General features: G+C 43.1%; 1 pseudogene; it reads right to left on the bottom strand.

The window, feature by feature from the left end:
- Window positions 1-922: 922 nt before the first annotated feature.
- LOC126291692 (5S ribosomal RNA) lies at window positions 923-1,040 on the bottom strand (annotated as a pseudogene).
- Between the last annotated feature and the right edge of the window lie 23,323 nt (window positions 1,041-24,363).

The raw sequence follows: 24,363 nt of genomic DNA, 5'->3' as shown, positions 1-24,363 counted from the left end.
CACAATCGTCACTGGATGCGGATATGGAGGGTCATGTGGTCAGCACATCACTCTCCTGGCTGTATGTCAGTTTACGAGACCACAGCCACTACTTCTCAATCAAGTATATCCTCAGTTTGCCTCACAAGGGCTAAGTGTACCCCACTTGCCAACATCATTGGGCAGACCAGATGGTCACCCACCCTACTGCTAAACCAGCCCGACAGTGCTCAACGTCGGTGATCTAAAGGGAACTGGTGTTACCACTGCGGCAAGGCCGTTGACACAGGACGTCCCTAATGACGTCGCTGCCAACGGCATGTGAACCCAAAAACCTGAACTCCGTCTGACCAGGCCTTGGAAGTCACAATGGTAACGACCGCCCACGTGTGATCCTCAGCACACACAGCTCACAATCGTCACTGGATGCGGATATGGAAGGGGCATGTGTTCAGCACACCGCTCTCCTCGCCGTATGTCAGTTTACGAGACCAGAGCCACTACTTCTCAATCAAGTATATCCTCAGTTTGCCTCACAAGGGCTGAGTGCACCCCGCTTGGCAACAGCGCGCGGCAGACCGGATGGTCAGCCATGCAAGTGCTAAACAAGCCCGACAACGCTTAACTTCGATGATCTGACAGGAACTGGTGTTACCACTGCAGCAAGGCTGTTGACACAGCTCTAATCACTTTGTTGCCAACGGGACGTAAACCCAAAAACCCAAACTCCATTCGAACAGGCCTTGGAAGGCACAATGGTTCCAACTGGCCGCGTGTCATCCTCAGCACACACAGCACACAATCGTCACTGGATACCGATACGAAGGGTCATGTGGTCAGCACACCACTCTCCTGGCCGTATGTCAGTTTACGAGACCAGAGCCACTACTTCTCAATCAAGTAGCTCCTCAGTTTGCCTCACAAGGGCTGAGTGCACCCCGCTTGCCAACAGCGCGTGGCAAACCGGATGGTCACCCATTCAAGTGCTAAACAAGCCCGACAGCGCTTAACGTCGGTGATCTAAAGGGAACCGGTGTTACCACTGCGGCAAGGCCGTTGACACAGGACGTCCCTAATGACGTTGCTGCCAACGGCATGTGAACCCAAAAACCTGAACTCCGTCTGACCGCGCCTTGGAAGTCACAATGGTACCGACCGGCCACGTGTGATCCTCAGCACACACAGCTCACAATCGTCACTGGATGCGGAAATGGAGGGGCATGTGTTCAGCACACCGCTCTCCAGGCCGTATGTCAGTTTACGAGACCAGAGCCACTACTTCTCAATCAAGTAGCTCCTCAGTTTGCCTCACAAGGGCCGAGTGCACCCCGCTTGCCAACAGCGCGCGGCAGACCGGATGGTCAGCCATCCAAGTGCTAAACAAGCCCGACAACGCTCAACCTCGATGATCTGACGGGAACCGGTGTTAACACTGCGGCAAGGCCGTTACCAACTAACCAAGTTAGCGGGTGTGAAAATGTTGTGTAACGCGCAAGTCGCGAATACTTATACTGTAGTCAATCACTATTTCAGAATGAGGGCACTTAACAGACTAGAAACCAACTTTAGACATAATTTCAAACGTGTGCGAACCTTTTTGTCGTTGACAACACCACACAATGATGAAAGGAAAATAGTTTACCTGTTTTTTATGTAGATGCAGTAAAATTGCCCCATGAATCACGACGTTTCAGATTTTTACTTTTTTAGTAGTAGCTGTCTTCACAACATATTTCGCGTACAGTATTCACATGTCACAGAATATATCACTAAAATTATAACATTGTACGACACGTAGTTCAGAGATATGACGTCATTAACAATGGGATATGTGAAAAAGTCTCGCGTCATGCAAGACTTTTAAATTTCTTACTCAGTTGCTATTAATTCTTATCGCAACACTTTCCGCCTACAGTATTCACATCTGGCGCTGAAAGTATCTAACAATGAATATTATTGTAGGATATACGGTTCAGGAGACATGACGTCAAATACAGAAATGCCAGAATAACTGCGGCATTATGTATAGCATTTTAATTTAGTACTTCTATATTACCAACTCTATTCCCAACACGTTTCGCAGACAGTATCCACATATAACGCTGAAAGTACCTGCATTAATATATCAGTGTACGACATAAAGCTGTGTAGAATGAAACTGCAGCATGAAACTCGCTAGAGATACAGATGAAGCATGAGCAAAGACGTGTCAAATATGTTACGTGCGTTGATCAGCCAGAAAATTATGAAGAACTTTTAATAGCTGGTATGTCTACCTTTGGCACACATAAGAGCTTTAGAGCGGCGACACGTCGTAGCATGGAAGCAATGAGCCCCTGGAAGGTACTGAAGGGAGTTGGCACCACACCTGCACATACAAGTCACGTAATTCCCGTAAATTTCAGGGAAGCGGGTGATGAGCCCTCATGTCACGTTATATAGAGCTGGACATTTCTGGCGGGGAGGAGGCGGGGAGTAACACATCAGTCAGAACTTAAATCGCCGCTGTGTCCCTCGAACGACTCCATTACGCTCTTGGCCTTATGACATGGCGTATTATCTTGTTAAAAAATGCCAGTGCCGTTGGGAAACATGATCGCCATGAACGGGTAAACGTGGCCTGTTACCAGTGTATGACACTCGTTAGCCACTGTGATGCCTTGAACGAGCTCCACGGGATCCGTGGCTGCCCAGGTGAATGTTCCCCAGAGCGTAATACAGCCGCCACCAGCTTGTCTCTACGCCGCAGTACAGGTGTCAAGAAGCTGTTCCCCTGGAAGACAACGGATTCACGCCCTCCCATCGGCATGATGAAGAAGGTATCGGGATTTATAAGAGTGCGCAACTCCCTGTCACGGCGCCAACGTCCAGTGCAGCGGTGGTATTTCAGTCATAGTTGCCGATTTCGTGATATTAACACACGCACATGTATGGGTTGTCGTCTCAGGAGGCTAGCGTTAGGAGTGTTCGGTGCGCTTTGTATTCAGATACACTTGTACTCTGCCCTGCATTAAAGTTTGATTTAGTTACACTTTTTTCCCAGTCTACCCAGCCTATGACGTCCGACATCTGTAATGAGGGGCGGCCGCCCAACACCAGGACGTCTAGAGGAGGTTTCACCTTGGTTTTGCCACGTGTCGAAGACACTCATCACAGCACTCCTTGAAAACTCGATAAGTCGTTATATTAATTACAATCTGGAAAGAAATACTCCGAGGGTAAGACACACCAGCCTCCCGTGAGTTGACCGTGATAAGGTGAAGAGAGAAAGAAAGAGGAGAAGATTGCAGACTGGAATGCGGAGGGAGCAGAAAGAGATAGATAGGGGCAGAAAGTAATAGAGGGGTAGGTGAAATGGACAGAGAGAGCAAGAAGAGGTAATATACAGAGAAAGGAAAGAGAAGAAGATATAGGGATACAGGGGACGAAAAGAGACACAGTAGGGGGAGAAGGAAAGAGGAGGAGATGGGTAGAGCGAGGGGATGTGTACAACCAGCCTGTTATTTGGGTGAGTGTAATAACATGAAGAGGAAGGACGGAGGAGGAGATGGGCACAAATAGAGGGACAAGGAAATGGACAGAGAGACAGGGAGGGAGTAGGCAGGAGCAGATGGGGCCAAAGAGGAGGAGGACGAGATGGTATTAGTGGACTCGGACGAGATGGACAAAGGGGGAAGTAGAAGATACACAGAGAGGACAGGAGGGACAGACTGACAAAGGGTGAGGAGGAGATAAGCAGAAAGGAGCAGAAGGACAGAGGCACAATGTGGGAGTGGAAGTGATGGTCAAAGAGAGGGGATGGGAGCGGTGGAAAGAGAGAGGAAGAAGTAGGAGATAGTCTAATACAAGACTATAACAAATAATACCTGGGCGACGCTAGGTACTCCGCTAGTATAATTATGTAATTACCCCTTTCCGTTTCCTTGAGCTCAGCACATCTTTCACATTTTGACAGATGCTATCTTAACCTGTAAGAGGGATGGATAAACAGGAAGAGCATAATAAAAACGCAGAACTATCATTGTGAACGAGACGTCAACCGAAAAAGTATTTGCAATGCATGTAATGTATAGTACGTGGTCCCAGTGTTCAAGGAGGAAATGTAGCAGTGACCAGTGAAGCGACATGAATAAGTAGTGTTCCAGCATTTGTTTGGGTTATTCATTATCTTGTTTGTAAGTCTGTAAAGAAGTATCTTATAGCACACAATTTACAAATGCTTAGTTACCTACACTATGTGATCAAAAGTATCCGGACAATCCCAAAAATACGTTTTTCATATCAGGTGCTTTGTGCTGCCACCTACCGCCACATACTCCATATTAGCTATTTCAGTAGTCATTAGACATCGTGAGACAGCAGAATGGAGCGCACCACGTAACTGCTGGACTCCGAACGTGGTCAGGTAATTAGGTGTACTTGTGTCATACGTCTGTACGCGAGATTTCCACACTCCTAAACCTTCCTAGGTCCACTGTTTCTGATGTGATAGTGAAGTGGAAACGTGACAGGACACGTAGAGCACAAAAGCGTACGGGACGACCTCGTCTGTTGACTGGCGGAGACCCCTGACAGTTGAGGAGGTTCGTAACGTGTAATAGGCAGACATCTATCCAGACAATCACACAGGAATTTCAATGCGCACCACGGTCCACTGCAAGTACACTCCTGGAAATGGAAAAAAGAACACATTGACACCGGTGTGTCAGACCCACCATACTTGCTCCGGACACTGCGAGAGGGCTGTACAAGCAATGATCACACGCACGGCACAGCGGACACACCAGGAACCGCGGTGTTGGCCGTCGAATGGCGCTAGCTGCGCAGCACTTGTGCACCGCCGCCGTCAGTGTCAGCCAGTTTGCCGTGGCATACGGAGCTCCATCGCTGTCTTCAACACTGGTAGCATGCCGCGACAGCGTGGACGTGAACCGTATGTGCAGTTGACGGACTTTGAGCGAGGGCGTATAGTGGGCATGCGGGAGGCCGGGTGGACGTACCGCCGAATTGCTCAACACGTGGGGCGTGAGGTCTCCACAGTACATCGATGTTGTCACCAGTGGTCGGCGGAAGGTGCACGTGCCCGTCGACCTGGGACCGGACCGCAGCGACGCACGGATGCACGCCAAGACTGTAGGATCCTACGCAGTGCCGTAGGGGACCGCACCGCCACTTCCCAGCAAATTAGGGACACTGTTGCTCCTGGGGTATCGGCGAGGACCATTCGCAACCGTCTCCATGAAGCTGGGCTACGGTCCCGCACACCGTTAGGCCGTCTTCCGCTCACGCCCCAACATCGTGCAGCCCGCCTCCAGTGGTATCGCGAAAGGCGTGAATGGAGGGACGAATGGAGACGTGTCGTCTTCAGCGATAAGAGTCGCTTCTGCCTTGGTGCCAATGATGGTCGTATGCGTGTTTGGCGCCGTGCAGGTGAGCGCCACAATCAGGACTGGCACACAGGGCCAACACCCGGCATCATGGTGTGGGGAGCGATCTCCTACACTGGCCGTACACCTCTGGTGATCGTCGAGGGGACACTGAATAGTGCACGGTACATCCAAACCGTCATCAAACCCATCGTTCTACCATTCCTAGACAGGCAAGGGAACTTGCTGTTCCAACAGGACAATGCACGTCCGCATGTATCCAGTGCCACCCAACGTGCTCTAGAAGGTGTAAGTCAACTACCCTGGCCAGCAATATCTCCGGATCTGTCCCCCATTGAGCATGTTTGGGACTGGATGAAGCGTCGTCTCACGCGGTCTGCATGTCCAGCACGAACGCTGGTCCAACTGAGGCGCCAGGTGGAAATGGCATGGCAAGCCGTTCCACAGGACTACATCCAGCATCTCTACGACCGTCTCCATGGGAGAATAGCAGCCTGCATTGCTGCGAAAGGTGGATATACACTGTACTAGTGCCAACATTGTGCATGCTCTGTAGCCTGTGTCTATGTGTCTGTGTTTCTGTCAGTGTGATCATGTGATGTACCTCCCCCAGGAATGTGTCAATAAAGTTTCCACTTCCTGGGACAATGAATTCACAGTGTTCTTATTTCAATTTCCAGGAGTGTATTATGATATCTAAGCTGGAGGTAAGAAAACTTGGATTTCATGGTCGAGTGGCTGCTCACAAGCCACACATCACGCCGGTAAATACCGAACGACACCTCGCTTGGTGCGAGGAGCGTAAACAATGAACGACTGAACAGTGGAAAAACGTTGAGTGGAGTGACGAATCACGATACACAAAGTGGCGACCCGATGGCAGGGTGTGGGCATGGCGAGTGCCCGGTGAACGTCATGTGTAGTTCCAACAGTAAAATTTGGAGGCTTTGGTATTATGGTATGGTGTTTTTCATGGAGGGGGCTTGCACCTCTTGTTGTTTTGCATGGCAATGTTACAGCACAGGCTTACATGGATGCTTTAAGCACCTTTTTTTTTGCTTCCAACTGTTAAAGAGGAATTCGGGGATGGCGACTGCAACTTTCAACACGATCGAGCACCTGTTCATAATGTACGGTTTGGGACGGAGTGGTTACACAACAATAACGTCCCTGTAATGGACTGACCTGCACATAATTCTTACCTGAATCCCATATCACAACTGCAGAGTGTTTCGAAACGCGGACTTAATGCCAGGCCTCTTAGACCGACATCGATACCTCAGTGCAACACTCCGTGAAGGATGGGCTGCCATTTCCTAAGAAACCTTCCACCACCTGATTCAACATACATATGCGAAAGTGAAAGCTGTCATCAAGAATAAGGGTGGACCAACACGTAATTGAATTCCCACATTACCGATGGAGGGCGCCACGAACATAGTCATTTCAGCAAAGTGTCCGCATACCTTTCACCACATAGTGTTTATGTACGTACAGCCCAGATGATTGAATTGATTAACTTTGTAATTTTTTATGTGTTTGGATTCAGGCGACGTGTCAGATATCATTGGGTAAACGATACGTGGAATAACAAACGACGACAGAGCTTGGAGGCTATTCCAGGAGTTCAACGTACACCTCGACCACCTTATGAAGGTGCAGACTATATGACCACTCGTTTGGAGCTTGTGCCGTGGTTTCTTTACCAAAATATTAATGATTCTGCTGCTCACAGGTGTTAGTGACGTCCTAGATATTTTAACACCAGCGAAATTCACACCTATACGAAACCCCAAGGGATGCTAGTTGTATTTCACCTACATAAGAATTTTGTTACGTTCCAGAACTTTAACTTTTAATACTATGCTAAAACGAAAGAGCATACTGTTAGATACTAAAAAACGCTTAACGTAATAGTATACACTGTACAGCTTCCTTCGAACAGCAGCCTCTTGTTCTAGCCCGTAGAACCACGTCTTGTGGAACAGGCGGATACCTCATGCAACGGTGGCAAACTGACTTATTCCTGTAACTGTCAGGGTGAAAATAATATTTTGTCAGTGAGCTGTCGTTACTCAAAATATATGGTAGTGACATATTTAAATACCGTGTATTTATATTCAGTACATCATAGAACATTTTCCGTGAAATGAAATATCTGTTAGAGTGGAAAGGTTAAATTACAGTAACAGACGGATTTAACTCGGTGAAATACTGTGTACAGCCACGTTGCACCTCAGAACAACATGGAGTGTGATAAGTAATTACAGCGCTTTCTAGTGGCAGCTGCCCTAAGTATGACGCTCCGAAAACAGAGTTTTCGCCTCTGTGGAAAAAAAAAAAAAGGTGGAAGGACATTTCGGAGACATAAGGGACACATGTTTAACAGAGAGTTTTAACGATAATGTAGCTCCTGATTCAATGTCTGTTCACCGATAACAGATTTACTCATGTTAATTAAATTTCTAAAATTTGCGAGGAGTCAGCTGTGAACTAAACACGGATCCTCTATTCGATATAGGTTTCGCCTTGTATGCAAAACACTGTTTTTTCTTGTAACTCAAACATGTTTTGGCATCTCTATGCCGTCATCAGTGGGTTTTATTTATTGAAGAACTATAAAAATGAACACATCTTAGGTGGTAGCTGATATAACAGATTGAGGCCTAAAGACAATTTCTTTCGTGTTTGCTCTTACCTTGTTTTTAGATTATATGGTTTTGTAGAACCATGTTTACGGCGTCTTGAATTGATAAATTAACATTTGTAAAATCTGCAAACCCAACGATGTAAATGTGAGTTTTATCAGCGAGTTAACACATCCCCTGACCTTGTGTAATTTCGATTCTAAAAAAGCCTCTTTATTTCTCAAAATTCTGTGTGCATGATGTTGTTGCGCATCCGAACCCGTCGGTGCTCATGTTCCCGAGAGAGTTTGGCTAGAAATTTGAATGCTATACAAACAAGGGCGGACAAAAGACACCTTACTATGATTATGAATGAAAGGGAATACACACATAAAACATTAGTATATCTGAAGGACAACAGCATCACCAAGAGACCAGTGACCCAAAACCAAGATACAGAACAAACATTCAACAAACACTGGGAAACATCAAAAATACATTCTCAGAAGTCCGGATAACAAGAATTACACAAAAAATCAACGGGCGCCCACTCTAAAATCTCTACTCAACGTGCACGTAAAACATCTCATTAACACTGGTCACTAACTCCAACATACTTCCTAGCCTAACACACGCACACATTAGCACAGAAAATATACGTGTTTAAAAGCAACATCAACCTAGAAAACTAAATGGAACTAGTAGAGAGAACTACGGTCACAGACGTACCAGACACAGAAAGCCTCATTTCATTTGACATCAATGTATAATTGCATTCCAATAAAAGAAACAATCCACATCAACATGCAGAGACTATGAAACACCATACTAACTTGTGTACGTAGTTCCGCGTAGTAAGCGCGTACACAACTTTCCCACTAGAGCGCGCCCCGCTAAGCACAACAGCGCAGGCGCAGCGCTCGTCCGTCTCCGCACAACGAGATGGCGCTGTCCGCCGATCCGCGTATTAATATGTAACGCAGCCAATGAGATTGCTGCTAACGTAGAACCTTTTCTCCTCGCGGATCACACTCGCGTAGTGACACCTGAACGCTCGAGGTATTATAACGAGTGTACAGACCTGCGATTAGTCAGTCTGCATTAGTCTGTACCAGTCTGCACCAGTCCATAGTCAAGTTTCAGGCTGCTACTAATAAGATTACCATATTCCTGTACGTAGCCATGAAGATAAATGAGTAGACACATTGTCAAGTATCAGAGATATGTGAGAATAAGACCAATGGAACTTCAGATTTTCAATTGTAAACAGCATCCAGAATCAAGTTGCGTAATGTCTATGCTTTTTATTATTTTAATAAATGTGTGTGAAAATTAATCAAGTTGTGTTTAAAGTTGGTTACCGTCAATCCGCTACTCTAAGCGTGCACGTGGCATTTCTATCGTTTGACCTAACGGCAGAAGATAAACACGCCACGATAAGACCACGAGACATATTGCTGACACTAGCCTACTTCGTTAGAGCGACAAGTCAAATAATCTGATGGTGTGTGTACCGAAGGTCTTACAGTACGCACATCACACTAACACATTATTGAAATAGCAACCACCCATCAAGACCATAACAGCACAAAATTATTTTGCGTTCATCAAAGAATTTTATACCCAACACGAAGGGCTGCCAATGGGATCGCCTAGGCAACCTATTAATGAACAACTAAGAGAACGAGGTCTTCACACACATAATAATACAAAAACTACGAGTTATATACTGACACCAGAATGTCGATGACACAATATACCTGACAGATGAACCAAACACACACTCTCTCTCTCTCTATCTCTCTCTCTCTCTCTCTCTCTCTCTCTCTCTCTCTCTCTCTCTCTCTCTCACACACACACACACACACACAAACACGAACACCAGCACAATGTAATAAAGAACTTAACACCCAACAATTCACTTCATACTAGAAAGAAACACATAGAACACAATCAATTTTCTGAATCTCACTGTACGAAAGTCAAACAACAGCCAAGGCTTGACAGTGTTCAGGAAGCCGACAACACGAACATCGCCATTCACATTCTGTCGAACCATCCGGTGTCACACAAGCAAGCAAGCTTCACATTCATGCTCCACAGATTGAGCAAAACACTCATAAGCAAATAGAATGGTACCCAGGAGCTAGTCAAAATAAAACGAACAGCAGAGAAAAATGGTTACAAGCACTATATGATTGAAAAATTAACAAATTTATAAACAGAAAAGGAACAGGCGCACAACACACTCACAAAACCTTACACAACACAGAACACCAGAACACACAAAGATCACTTGCGAGACACAACAGTGTAACAACACACACACACACAGAGAGAGAGAGAGAGAGAGAGAGAGAGAGAGAGAGAGAGAAATGGCACATACTCACCAACCTATACAAAACTGTGCATAGGATAGGCCACATTTAGTAGAAAAAGGGGCTTCAAATAGTGTATGGACAGACAACATAGCGCAGAAAAATCTCAGAAGACGGGAGACGTCTCGATATAAATTGAATAGATCAAGAACATGTGAACTCACATGCAATACTTACCAGTCAGTATACATAGAAAAAACATGCAGGAACTTTAAAAACGATTACCCAGAACACCTCAGAACCCCAAAAGGTTACAGCACCCATAGGACATATGATGACCACCTAATTGCCTGTGACCACCACCCCAGTACAGAACCAACAGATTTAAAACTATCGATATCCAGCTACAGCCTATACCACAAACTATCAATAGAAGAGAACTCCCACATACGGAAGGCAACAGCAGAAAGAAAACAAGTTTTAGATAAAAGTAAAGAAAATTCAAATTCGGCGCGTAACTCACCCGGGACCAATGAACGCCGATGGGATTAGGACACTGGACAACCTCATGCACACCACGTTTTACGAAGTAAAGTCATTTGTGAAACCGAATTTACAGAAATTACCTGTAATATGTGTGTGCAGTGCGCTCGGAAATTCAAAGAAGAAAGACCAGTTACATTGAAATATGAGTAAAACATATATATACACAAAACATTTTACCACGCCAAAATCACATTTTTAAAAGTGAAGTGGTGCATTAACTCACTGATGAAATTCACATTTACATCGTTTGGTTTGCAGATGACAAGCTGTCAGCGCAGGACACGCTACGGATGGTCTTGCAAAACCATATAATGTATAGTGAAGGTAAGAACAAAAACGATCAAAAACTGTCTAGGGCCTTAATTTGTTAGATCAGTTACAAACTAAAATATATCCACTTTTTATAATTTCTCAATAAACAAAACCCCACCAATAATGGTACAGAGGTGCTGGAAAACATTTTGGTAACAAGAAAAAACAGAGTTTTACACAAAATACCGAACCTGTGTTCAATAATTTTAAGAGCAAACACGAAAGTGTGTGATCAAGACCTTTCTGTATTTCAAAGTTCTGACAAACACTAACAAATACAAGAATAGCAAATCGGAAAGATAAATAACGAGATCTTCTCCCTTCGAAAATAGTACTCTAAATACCACTCATGCTATTAAAATTGAATACACATAGATCCTCAAATTTAATTAGTTTCCTCCCAGACTCTACAATTTCAAATGAAAGTAAAGTTTCACTTCTACAGTATCATTGGAGACACCCAAAATTATTTGTTGAGATAAAAACCTTAACAGTTTTACATTTCCTATATACTATTGGATTTAGGAGACATATTACCACTTTAAATCAGCAATATGCCATCTCGCTGTATTTCATTATAAAATGTCGTAACCACAACGACCGTGATTTTGCTATTGTCTTGAAACAGTTTTTTTTTTATAGCACGTTATTTCGAAAGCAAAAACCAACAACTACAGCACTTTAACTCCTGGAATGTTTATTTTCCTGTGGCGAGTGCTATGTACGACTTGTGGGTTGCATTGGTTCAGGTTTCACAGGCAGTTTCGAAAAGCCGGCGTCGTCGGTTCCGTTATTTCGCGCCCTAAACTGTTCTGCGACGTTAAATTCCACATTATGGCTTTGCAAAACTTGTCACGCTCCGGCTCCACGTTCACGTTTACGACTGCTGTGAAATCGGCTCTAGCTCAGACTCAGAAGCTGCCAACGACTCTAGCTCTTTGACTATCACAAATGCTATCCCCGTATATCACGCATTAGCAAGCGGACTGTATTTCAAAAGGCTTAGCTATAAAGTTTTAAACATGGCTGCATGGTCAGTGACTGTTTACAAAGTAAAATGAAAGCAATAATTTCTCTTGGTCCCAAAAATTAAGTATTTTGACCTAGTTAAGCTCTCTTATGGGTTCCTTCATCGGATGTAAGACATTTACTGGCCTATAATGGAAGTACAAAAATAACGGGAAATTCTTTTTATATAAGTGTAGGTGCTCGCTAACAGTACAAGAAAGAAACAGTACTTACATTTTTCGTATAAAATAAGTATCAATCGATAAAGCTGTAATCACAAAATTTTTATAAAAGAATACATGGAAGGCAAGCCACTATGGGCTGCTCACACACATGTGTCAGCATCCCATAGTTGCTTGCCTTCCATATATTCCTTTAAAAAAAATTGTGACTAAAGATTTATCACACCTGTGTGAGCAGCCCATAGTGGCTTGTCTTCCCGTATACTTTTTTTTTTTTAATCGTGACTAAAGCTTTATCACACATGTGTGAGTAGCCCATAGTGGCTTGCTTTCCACGTGTTCTTCCTCAAAAATTTTGTGACTATGGCTTCATCACAAATGTGTGAGCAGCCCATAGTAGCTTGCCTTCCATGTATCCTTTTTCAAAAATTTTGCGACTAACGTTTTATCGATTGACATTTATTTTATACGTGTCATGTAAGTACTGTTTATTTCTTGTACTGTTAATCAGTCCCTACACATACGTAAAAAAATGCCATAATGTTTGTACTTCTGTTATTGGCCAATTTGAATGTTTTACTTCTGATGAAGGCACTCACACCAGTACAGTAACCAGGTGAAAATACTTAATGTTTGCGGCCGAGGGCTGTTATTGCTTTAATTTTACTTACCTAAGTTTATAAAGTTTATAAAATGGTATCAAATGTTCTACATTCCTTTGATTCAAACATTTATGTTTCCTTGGTTCTTTGCAATAAAAACAACAAAAACGTCGACAGTATATGTTTAATGAATATCATTTCCTAATCATAATGAAACTTGCTAAAAGTAGTGTTCAGAAACACAGGACCATGGGCGTTAGAATGCCTAGAGATGTCTCCAGCCCTGAAGTTAGTAGATGATGTTTGGCATTAATGATACTAAACTGAGAGCTGCTTCAGGAATATACTGAAGAGACTTTTGACTTTTGTAATGTAAGAGCATAAACCATTGACGCCAATGTACTAGAGATAGTGGTGGATGAAAACAGATACAAGTTAAACGAAATCTCGTCCTTTATGTAGTCATTATACATTTAATTATTCGCCAAAGATTGCAAGTAATCCCACGTTCCTCCACAAACACCAATTTTGGACGATGTGTGTTCATGGGTCTTGTATAAATGCCAGAGATGATTTTTTTTTCAGTATTTTTTTAAATTATTGTTTGATCTGTTGTTCCACACTGACGGATCATTAGTACCTTTTACGATAATATTTGCGTATAAGAATGCGAAATATGTTAAACAGGCGTTGGGTTTCCATACATATACTCAAGAAAAAATCCGTTACGACTTATTTATTGAAAAACATGAACAAACGTAATGAACCCATTGTCAGCTGGAGTATATTTCTTTACTACAGTTCATAACGACACATATCGTCCTAACGTACACATTTTTCATGCTCTTGGTATCAACGTTTAGCACTAAGGATTGTGTTTTGTGGCTGAATCGAAACAGACAATATGATTAAAATCATGAACAAATTAGTAACTGAGAGTTTTGTTTGGAAATATATTTCCAGTTCCACGACAAACCAATCAACTAAAAATCAGTATACCTTCACATTAACTTAACGAAAATTAACGTAGTAAATCAGGTATCATTTAAAATTAAGGATTCACTATCATTAATGCAGAAGAGAATCGGCCACAAATTGTCACATAGTCTTGCTATTTAGGAACAAAGGACGTTTACAGGTCGACAATTTAAACGTTTACCTGTGGCTGTGAAACAACCATAGTAGTACTGCAACTTGGTGTTCGTCATACCTTTCATGCCATAATCGTCTACATAGTTCCCCGTTGTGTCGTTTAAAATGTTGTTCTTGTATTGGCTGTTTATTCAACTTGTATTTCTAGACAACACTTGTCATTGTCTTGTCCAAGCTGAATGATACATGTTTGTCTATTTTGAAACGTTGTCAGCACTTCCACAAGGTGACGACGTAGTCTTGTTCCAGCTCTGCTGCGACACTGTTTGACATCCCACCAAAGTCGATGAGGCAACTGGATCTAAACTATATCTAAGAGTAGTTATACGCATTTTCTTTCGTTAGTCATACTGGTGGAAGAGGTTAAGAAAATTTGTCATGATGTACGTAACGACTACGAAGGAGAAAAGATGTTTTAATTCTGTGTTAAGTTTCAGATATGTCTACAGATGTCGAAGAAGGGTACACGGTGAAAGGAACGGAGAGCCAAAGTTATTTCTTTCAGTTTTCAGGTTTTATCTTATTGAAACGTGTCTATAACGTGGCAGCGCAATTTAACTTCCTACTCAGCTTTATGACACCTTAATGGAGATGGAATTCCCAAGTAAACTTATCAGATTTGTACAAATGACCCTCACCAGCATAAAATCCAAGGTAAAAGTAGAAGGAAAACTTTGTAAAGAATGTGAAATCAACCAAGGATTAAGACAGGGTGATGTATAATCCACGCTACTTTACAACATAGTGTTGGAGAGAGAGATGCGAAGGGTGGAGATTGTTAACCGACGTGGCACTCTGTTTAAACGTATGCCGATGATGTGTGTATGCTGTCTAGAAGTTTGAAATAAATGGAAGAAGGATCTGGCAGGCTGGAAAAACTGGCAGAACAATTGGGACTTAGAGTAAAAACCACAAAAATACTGTACCTCCTTGTTTCCAGGAAACATTCTGTTGTTAAAGAAAAATATATTAAATTAAACAGAAGTAATTATGAGAGATGCGAGATGTTCCAATACCTGGGAGTGCTGGTTACGCAGGATAGCATAATAAGTCATGAAATAGAATCTAGGATAGCTGCTGGAAACATAGCTTGCTGGGCGCTGATCAAGATCCTTCAGTCACGCAGCCAGAGCAGAAAATCGAAGGTGACTGTCTATCGAACAGTCATAAGACCGGTGATATTGTATCGCTCTGAAACATGGAGAATCACTGTAGCAGAAGAAGAGCTCTTGAGAAGATGGGAGAGGAAAATATGAAGAAACATTTTTGGTGCCTTGTATGAGGCGAGGCAATGGAGGATAAGGAGATACAAGGAATTGGAAGAAACGTTTAGAAATCCTCGCTTGGTGAATGAAATTAAGTGCAACAGATGGAGATGGCTGGACCATATAGAGCGAATGTCGGAGGATCGGCCTGTTAAACGGTTTACACAGGAAATCCCGGTGGCAAAAGGAGCACTGGGATGCCAATCCTGAGCGATCCATTCGGCATGTTGATGGGTCCATCTTTACGCTGCTGAATGGACCTCGTCATGGACATCGGGAGTGAAGTTGCGCATCATGCAGCCTACTGAGCACAGTTTGAGTCGTAACACAACATCCTGTGGCTCGACGAAAAGCATTATTCAACATGGTTCCGTTGCTTTCAGGGTTCCTCCGAGCCATAATTCGAAGGTAGCGGTCAATCTACTGCAGTAGTGGCTCGTGGGGTGCCTGAGCGTAGTTTGTCATCGGCAGTTCCTGTTTGTCTGTATCTCCTCCCTGTCCGAACAACATCATTTTGGTTCGCTCCGAGACGCCTTGACACTAATCTTGCTGAGAGCCCTTCCTGGCACAAAATAACAATGCGGACGCTATCAAACCACGATATTAACCGTCTAGGCATGGTTGAACTACAGACAACACGAGCCGTGAACCTCCTTCATGGTGGAATAACTGGAAGTGATCGGCTGATGGACCCTCTCCGTCTAATATGCGCTGCTCATGCGTGGTTGTTTACATCTTTGGGCGGGTTTAGTGACATCTCTGAACAGTAACAGGGATTGTGTCTGTGATGCAATATCCACAGACAACATCTATCTTCAGGAGTTCTGGGAACCGGGCTGATGCGAAACTTTTTTAGGTATGTGTACATACATACGACAAGCCTCCGCATGTTGCGCGGTGGAAGTGCCTCATACAGCTACTAGTAATTTCCTTTCCTCATCGATTCGCAAACAAATAAGACTCCTGGCGTTTATTTAGTAATAAATATGCAACCAGTCCCTTTTTTAGTATTTATTCAACCATGAACACGATTTCGAGCCATTGCAGTGTCATCTTCAGATGGAGGCGTTACAGAAACATTATCTTGTGGACCAAGTGAAACTTTGTGTACACTTGGTCCACAAGATAATGTTTCTGTAACACCTCCATGTGAAGATAAGCCTAATGAGGCTCGAAAACATGTTCATGCTTGAAGAAAATGTAAAAAAGTGTTTCGCTGCATATTTATTAGCAAAGAAGTACCAATTTAAATCACAGTCGCAGTTCGTCATCCACAATGGATCTACTGAAATTACCACTTCCTCACCTGGTAAAACGTACAATGAACACCTACAGGAACAAAATGTTTAAACTGATGAAATCTATCGAAGCCTTCAAATTTAATAAGAAGTGGCTCACAGAAAAAGTTATTCCAAGGTATATTAATGTAAAGATGAATAACAACAGCGAGTCACCACAGAAGGAAAAAGGAAGTTGCGAAATCTTCTGCCTAAACTCGGAAATCAGAAAGCACTACAAACAGAGAGACCTGCTAACTAAAAAGCTGTATGAGGTGCACTTTGAACTATGTGATGTCATAGACCCAAGTCGCCTTACACAATTTCTTGACAATGTTCATGCACAGGTTAATAAGATACAATTAGAAATAAAATGTAAGAAAAAGAAAAAGTTTCTGATCTGATCACAATGAAACCAAAAGACGAAGCTGTAGACCTTGCATGTACACCACATAAATTTTATCATAGAGTTGTGAATAACACTGATATAACTTTCAACAGTAATGAGCTGAGCCTATTAAATAAAGAGCTCAAACACAGCAAAGCTGCAAAACTAAATAATAAAAATATAAAAAATTTAATTCTTAGCACTATAATAACCTGTGCCACAGCCAAACTAAACCACAACCTACGGAACGCCTTAGTACATAAAGCAAACCCAATAATAAAAAAAAATACAGAAAATAAAATTTCTGAATTAGCCTATAGTGAGCAGGTAATACTTGCAAACATGTAGCCCTAGTAATAAAAGCAGATAAAAGCAACACAGCGGTCGGCCGTGGTGGTCTAGTGGTTCTAGGCGCGCAGTCTGGAACCGCGCGACTGCTACGGTCGCAGGTTCGAATCCTGCCTCGGGCGTGGATGTGTGTGATGTCCTTAGGTTAGATAGGTTTAAGTAGTTCTAAGTTCTACTGGACTGATGACCGCAGCAGTTAAGTCCCATAGTGCTCAGAGCTATTTGAACCATTTGAACACAGAAGTTATCATGTGCCAAAGAGACTAAATATGAAAACCATTGGATTTTTTGTATCTAATAATGTCACTGAACTAGAAAGAGATTCCACCCAAAATTACCAAGAGAAGCTGAAAAGACTACATAAAAACTGTAATTTCCTACTGACCAATAGTGAAACTCAGTACTAACTTACAATGAACACACAGGTCCCTAGGTTAAGGACTCAGCCAAAGATTCACAAAACTGGTCGTCACACACATCCAACTGTAAATGCATTAAACAGCCGAGGATACTAAATTACCAGAAAACTTCGCGATGAAACAAAATTACACCTTTGAAAACAGCTTTTCAATTATCAACAGTTTAGAGTTAATTGACTACATCAAAGATCTAATAGTGCCAGACACAGCAACATTTGGCTCCTTTGACATAGTAAACCTCTACACAAATATCCTCAGAAAAAACACTCTCACAATAATACAAAAGAATCAAATACAAAAAGCTAAGCAATGCAGAAATTTATGAACTCATGATGTTGCTTGAATTAGTCCTCTCACATGACTATTTTTCAACCAATGGCAAATTTTACATGCAAAACAATGGTCTGCCAATGGGTAGCAGCCTTGCAGGCTTCCTTACTGACATATTTATAGACAATCTGGAACAAAACTTCTTCTTAACACACCCACAATTTAATAACAAAATTCTGTATTATAACTGATATGTGGATGAAACAAGCCGGCCAGAGTGACCGTGCGGTTCTAGGCGCTACAGTCTGGAGCCGAGCGACCGCTACGGTCGCAGGTTCGAATCCTGCCTTGGGCATGGATGTGTGTGATGTCCCTGGGTTAGTTAGGTTTAATTAGTTCTCAGTTCTAGGCGACTGATGACCTCAGAAGTTAATTCGCATAGTGCTCAGAGCCATTTGGATAGCACAATAATGGCCAAAAAGAATAACTAAATATCCTAGCAGATGAAATTAATAAAATGCACCCAAATATTAATTCGACAGTGGAACACCAGACCACTGAAGGAACTAATTTCCTTGATATGACTATCTCCACTCACAATAACAAGCATACCTTCCAAATATACAGAAAACCAGTGATGTTACCATTAACAATGCCTTATGTCACCTGAACCAACATAAAACTACTTTCATCAGGTCATCTGTAAACTGTATGTTTTGCACCCCTATCAATGAAGAAAATGGATGTAAAGAAATGAAGAGACATAAATTTTTAGCCCTAAATAATCGTTATAATGCCTCTTTGATAAACATACTATTTGAAAAAATCCTAAGTAAACTCAAGCAACCACCATCACTATTACAAACTAAGAAAGAAATCCCAAAATTTGTCTCGCTTCCATTCCTTGGCAAAGTGTCATATAACTTTGCAAATCTCTTCAGACCACACAACATGAAAATATCCTTCGACACTGACAATAAACTACAAAATAAAATTGTTCACAATAATAAATCCACTAGAGATAAGCATAAAAATTCTGGCATATATAAACTCACATGCTCCTGTTCTTCCTTCTTCATATGCTAAACAGGGAGAAATTTTGCAACCCGCTACAATGAATATATGGATGCCCATCGACTCAAAAATTAGGTAAGTCCAGTTTTGCATCACATGTTGCTAATCATGAACACTCTATTGATGATATCAATGACAGTCTTTCTGTGCTACACGTTGCTGATAAAGGACTACAGATGGACCTCCTTGAACAATTAGAAATTTTCATCGACAAACTAAAATCGCCACAAAAAATCCTGAATGACCAGACTGAGTCAACGCAAAACCTTTTCTTCTAGATTTCAGAATATCCTGGGACCAAAAGAAACAACAGAAATGACAATAATTTATCGTACTCCATTAATCCTGTTCTTAATGTGTAATGACTAATTATGTATTAAATATTTGCCTATAGTGGGTTATCTTATATATGCAGCAAGCAACATTTATTGTAATGTGAAACCTGTACTACTAATATTTGTATCATAATCCAAAGCACTTTTTGTCGAAGACTATTATGTGTCAAAAGTGCAGTATCTATCATATCAGTTTTCTTTGTAAAACCATCGAATGTTTACCTCCTGTGAGCCAGTGTAAAACAAAGTGTACCTACATACTTCGTTTATTTGTGTACATAGCGTAATAATGCACATTATAAGCTAAAATCTGATGTGAATACCACAAGACAGTGCGCTGTAACTGCCTACAAAATAAAAAAACTTTGCGATTCGTAAATGTTTCGTCACCGATTACTAAATTTCTATAATTTCCGACAGAATCACCAGCACTGCATCTGGCTACACTTGTTCCACAAGATAATGTTTATCTGAAGATGAGCTTGCAGCGGCTGGAAAACATGTACATGGATGAATAAATCGTAAAAAAGCGTCTGGTTCCATATTTATTACCAAATAAACACCAATTTAAATCACAGTCGCAGTTCGTCATCGACAATGGATATACAGAAAAACAGAAAGGGCTGCCCATATGTCTCCCTACGAACCCTAATTTCTTTTATCTAATCTCAATGGTCCTCCCGAGACATGCACGTTGGCGGCAGCATAATCGTTTCGCAGATTCAAATGCCGATTCTCTCAATTTTCGCGCAGTGTTCTTGGAAACGAATATCGGCTTCCCTCCAGGGACTGTCATTTGAGGCCACGAAGCTTCTCCGTAATACTTGCGTGTTCCTCGAACTTAAAGGTATACAAATCTAGCAGCCCACCTCTGAACTAATATCATGTCTTCTTTTAGCCCGACCTCGTGTGGATCCTAAGCAGTACTCAAGAATGGGTTGAGTTACTGTTCTGTGCGCGATCTCCTTTACAGATGAAACACACTTACCTAAAATTCTCCCAAATACCGAAGTTGACAATGAGTCTCCCCTACTACATTCCTGAGATGCACATTTCACTTCATGTCGCTTTACAACGTTACGCCCAGATATTTAAACGACATGACTTTGTCAAGCAGGACACTAATAATATTGTATCGCAACATTACGGGTTTGGTCTTCATACTCATCCATATTAACAAATGTTCTTCTACCTCCAGAGCTAACTGTCATACATTACACAACCTATAAATTATTTCTAAGTCATTTTGTATCCTCGTATCACTCAACGACGACAGTCTCCCATATGCCACAGCACTATCAGCGAACAGTTGCTGATTGGTGCTCTCCCTATCCTTCACGTCACGCATTACACGAAGCATAACAAAGGTCATTATTGTCCTATCAAATGTCCCTTGTTTCTGATGAACACCCACCATCGAGGACGGCGTACTGGGTTCTATTACTCAAGTAGTCTTCGAGCCACGCCCATACCCGTGAACCTAGGCTGCATGCTCGTGCCTTCGTTAACAGTCTGAAATAGGGCACAATGCGAAATTAGGTAATTAGGAATATGGAATCCACTTTTGCCATTCATCCACAGTCGGCAAGATATCAAGTGAGAAAGGGCAGGCTTAGTTACTGAAAAGCTATGCTTTCTAAGACCGTGCCGATTTGTGGACAGAAGCCTTTCCGTCTCCAGCAAATGAGAATAGTTTCAAGAACTCTGCAACAAATTGATTTTAAAAATAATTCTCTGTAATTTTTTGGTTCCTTTATTTTACCAATCTTAAATTCAGGAGTCACAGGCCCATTTTCCCAACCACTTGGAACTTTGCGCTGTATGAGGGATTCGTGATTAATGCAAGGTAAGTAATATTCGAATGCCCCAGCGTAGCTCTGTAGAATCCAAATTGTGTCCTCCATAAGGGAGACTGTGCGATGGTCAAACGACAATGTGACTGTACAGTTCTGCAGTCTGAACGACGTCTTGAGTGGGAAATTTAAAACTTCGAATTTCCATCTGCAGTATTCTGCTGCCACACCAGACAGGTCAACGAGTTACTGGACTTCCGCATGTTAATGGTTTCATGTAGGACCAGAATTTTCTCAGGTTCTCGGCACGTTCCTTGCCAAGTGATCGCATTGTTGTATGCTTCGCGCAACGATCTTTTTACAGATGTATGAATCTCTACTGACTTCTGCATGCCGTCGTTTGCACGTTCCCTTTTGAACCGAGAGGGCAACAGACTTTGCTTCTTAGGCCGTTTTGGAGTTTGGTTGTTAAATCAAGGTCGGCATTTTGGTTCCTTAATCCGTTTACCCGACTGTTATCCTCCAGTGCACAATTTACAGTCCGTTTAACCTTTGAACATAATTTTTTCTACGTCCATCATAATGGAACTACACTCCTGGAAATTGAAATAAGAACACCGTGAATTCATTGTCCCAGGAAGGGGAAACTTTATTGACACATTCCTGGGGTCAGATACATCACATGATCACACTGACAGAACCACAGGCACATAGACACAGGCAACGGAGCATGCACAATGTCGGCACTAGTACAGTGTATATCCACCTTTCGCAGCAATGCAGGCTGCTATTCTCCCATGGAGACGATCGTAGAGATGCTGGATGTAGTCCTGTGGAACGGCTTGCCATGCCATTTCCACCTGGCGCCTCAGTTGGACCAGCGTTCGTGCTAGGCGTGCAGACCGCGTGAGACGACGCTTCATCCAGTCCCAAACATGCTCAATGGGGGCAGATCCGGAGATCTTGCTGGCCAGAGTAGTTGACTTACACCTTCTAGAGCACGTTGGGTGGCACGGGATATATGCGGACATGCATTGTCCTGTTGGAACAGCAAGTTCCCTTGCCGGTCTAGGAATGGTAGAACGATGGGTTCGATGACGTTTTGGATGTACCGTGCACTATTCAGTGTTCCCTCGACGATCACCAGAGGTGTACGGCCAGTGTAGGAGATCGCTCCCCACACCATGATGGCGGGTGTTGGCCCTGTGTGCCTCGGTCGTATGCAGTCCTGATTGTGGTGCTCACCTGCATGGCGCCAAACACGCATACGACCATCATTGGCACCAAGGCAGAAACGACTCTTATCGCTGAAGACGACACGTCTCCATTCGTCCCTCCATTCACGCCTGTCGCGACACCACTGGAGGCGGGCTGCACGATGTTGGGGCGTGAGCGGAAGACGGCCTAACGGTTTGCGGGACCGTAGCCCAGCTTCATGGAGACGGTTGCGAATGGTCATCGCCGATACCCCAGGAGCAACAGTGTCCCTAATTTGCTGGGAAGTGGCGGTGCGGTCCCCTACGGCACTGCGTAGGATCCTACGGTCTTGGCGTGCATCCGTGCGTCGCTGCGGTCCGGTCCCAGGTCGACGGGCACGTGCGTCTTCCGCCGACCACTGGCGACAACATCGATGTACTGTGGAGACCTCACGCCCCACGTGTTGAGCAATTCGGCGGTACGTCCACCCGGCCTCCCGCATGCCCACTATACGCCCTCGCTCAAAGTCCGTCAATTGCACATACGGTTCACGTCCACGCTGTCGCGGCATGCTACCAGTGTTAAAGAGTGCGATGGAGCTCCGTATGGCACGGCAAACTGGCTGACACTGACGGCGGCGATGCACAAATGCTGCGCAGCTAGCGCCATTCGACGGCCAACACCGCGGTTCCTGGTGTGTCCGCTGTGCCGTGCGTGTGATCTTTGCTTGTACAGCCTCTCGCAGTGTCCGGAGCAAGTATGGTGGGTCTGACACACCGGTGTCAATGTGTTCTTTTTTCCATTTCCAGGAGTGTATATGATGTCCGTTTATTGTCCACAATATGCGTATCTGCTCCTTCCAGGAAATTTGCTCCCATATCCTTCTTTTTGGTTCATAAAGTTAAGTAACCATAGTGGCTATGATAACATCACTATCACTAATCGCTTGATAACATCATGATCACTAATCCCTGTCTGCGCACTGACACCGTCGGTATGGTCGCTACTGTTTGTAGCTACAATGTCTGACATATTTCCGTTGCGTGTAGGTTGTGGAACTAGCTGCTCACGACAGTCTTCAGAAAACATGTTCAAAAGTACTTCGCAAGAAGCCTTAGGCGCCCCTGTGTTTACTCGGTAGGCTAAAGTCGCCTCCAACTAATATTACATGATCTGCGTATTTCCGCGCTGTTGACCATTGACTTTCTTTGAATGACTCTAAAATCGGATTAACGCGTTCACACTCAGACCTGTTACACATGTCGATATAACTTCACTGTCACACTTAAATTCGTCCTCAATAGAGACAATGTTTCTGTCGACTGCAAATAACACGTCCCCTCCTGTGGCGTCTAATCTTCCTTTCCTATATACGTTCTTTGACAACCTGAATAACTCAGAACTCTCTGCTTCGAGATTCAGTCAGCTCTCGGTCCTCAGAATAATTTGAACGGAGAAATTTTCTGGAGGGCAGCGAATCCTTGAACATTTTTATCAATATTTCGACAATTTATTGAAAAAATTTTGATATTCGAACTATCCTCTCTCTGCTCGCTGACTGATTTCGCTATCTGCTTGTTGCCAGGCGATCATTCATTGAAGTACATCAAGCCGTAGCCTAGAATATATATATATATATATATATATATATATATATATATATATATCTATATATATATATATATGTGTGTGTGTGTGTGTGTGTGTGTGTCTGCATTGCCTTCTGGTGACGTTGTGGGCACATAATGTGGCAAGGAAATTATGCAGCGTTTTACAGTTCCTATAATAGACTCCTACGGTTTGTAAATAGGCCGCCGGCCGCGGTGGCCAAGCGGTTCTAGGCGTCCAGAACCGCGCTACTGATATGGTCGCAGGTTCGAATCC

The sequence above is a fragment of the Schistocerca gregaria genome, chromosome 1, assembly GCF_023897955.1.
Source record: "Schistocerca gregaria isolate iqSchGreg1 chromosome 1, iqSchGreg1.2, whole genome shotgun sequence".
NCBI classification, from domain to species: domain Eukaryota; kingdom Metazoa; phylum Arthropoda; class Insecta; order Orthoptera; family Acrididae; genus Schistocerca; species Schistocerca gregaria.
The sequence above is the reverse complement of the archived record's forward strand: the minus strand, read 5'-3'. Positions and strand labels throughout refer to the sequence as shown.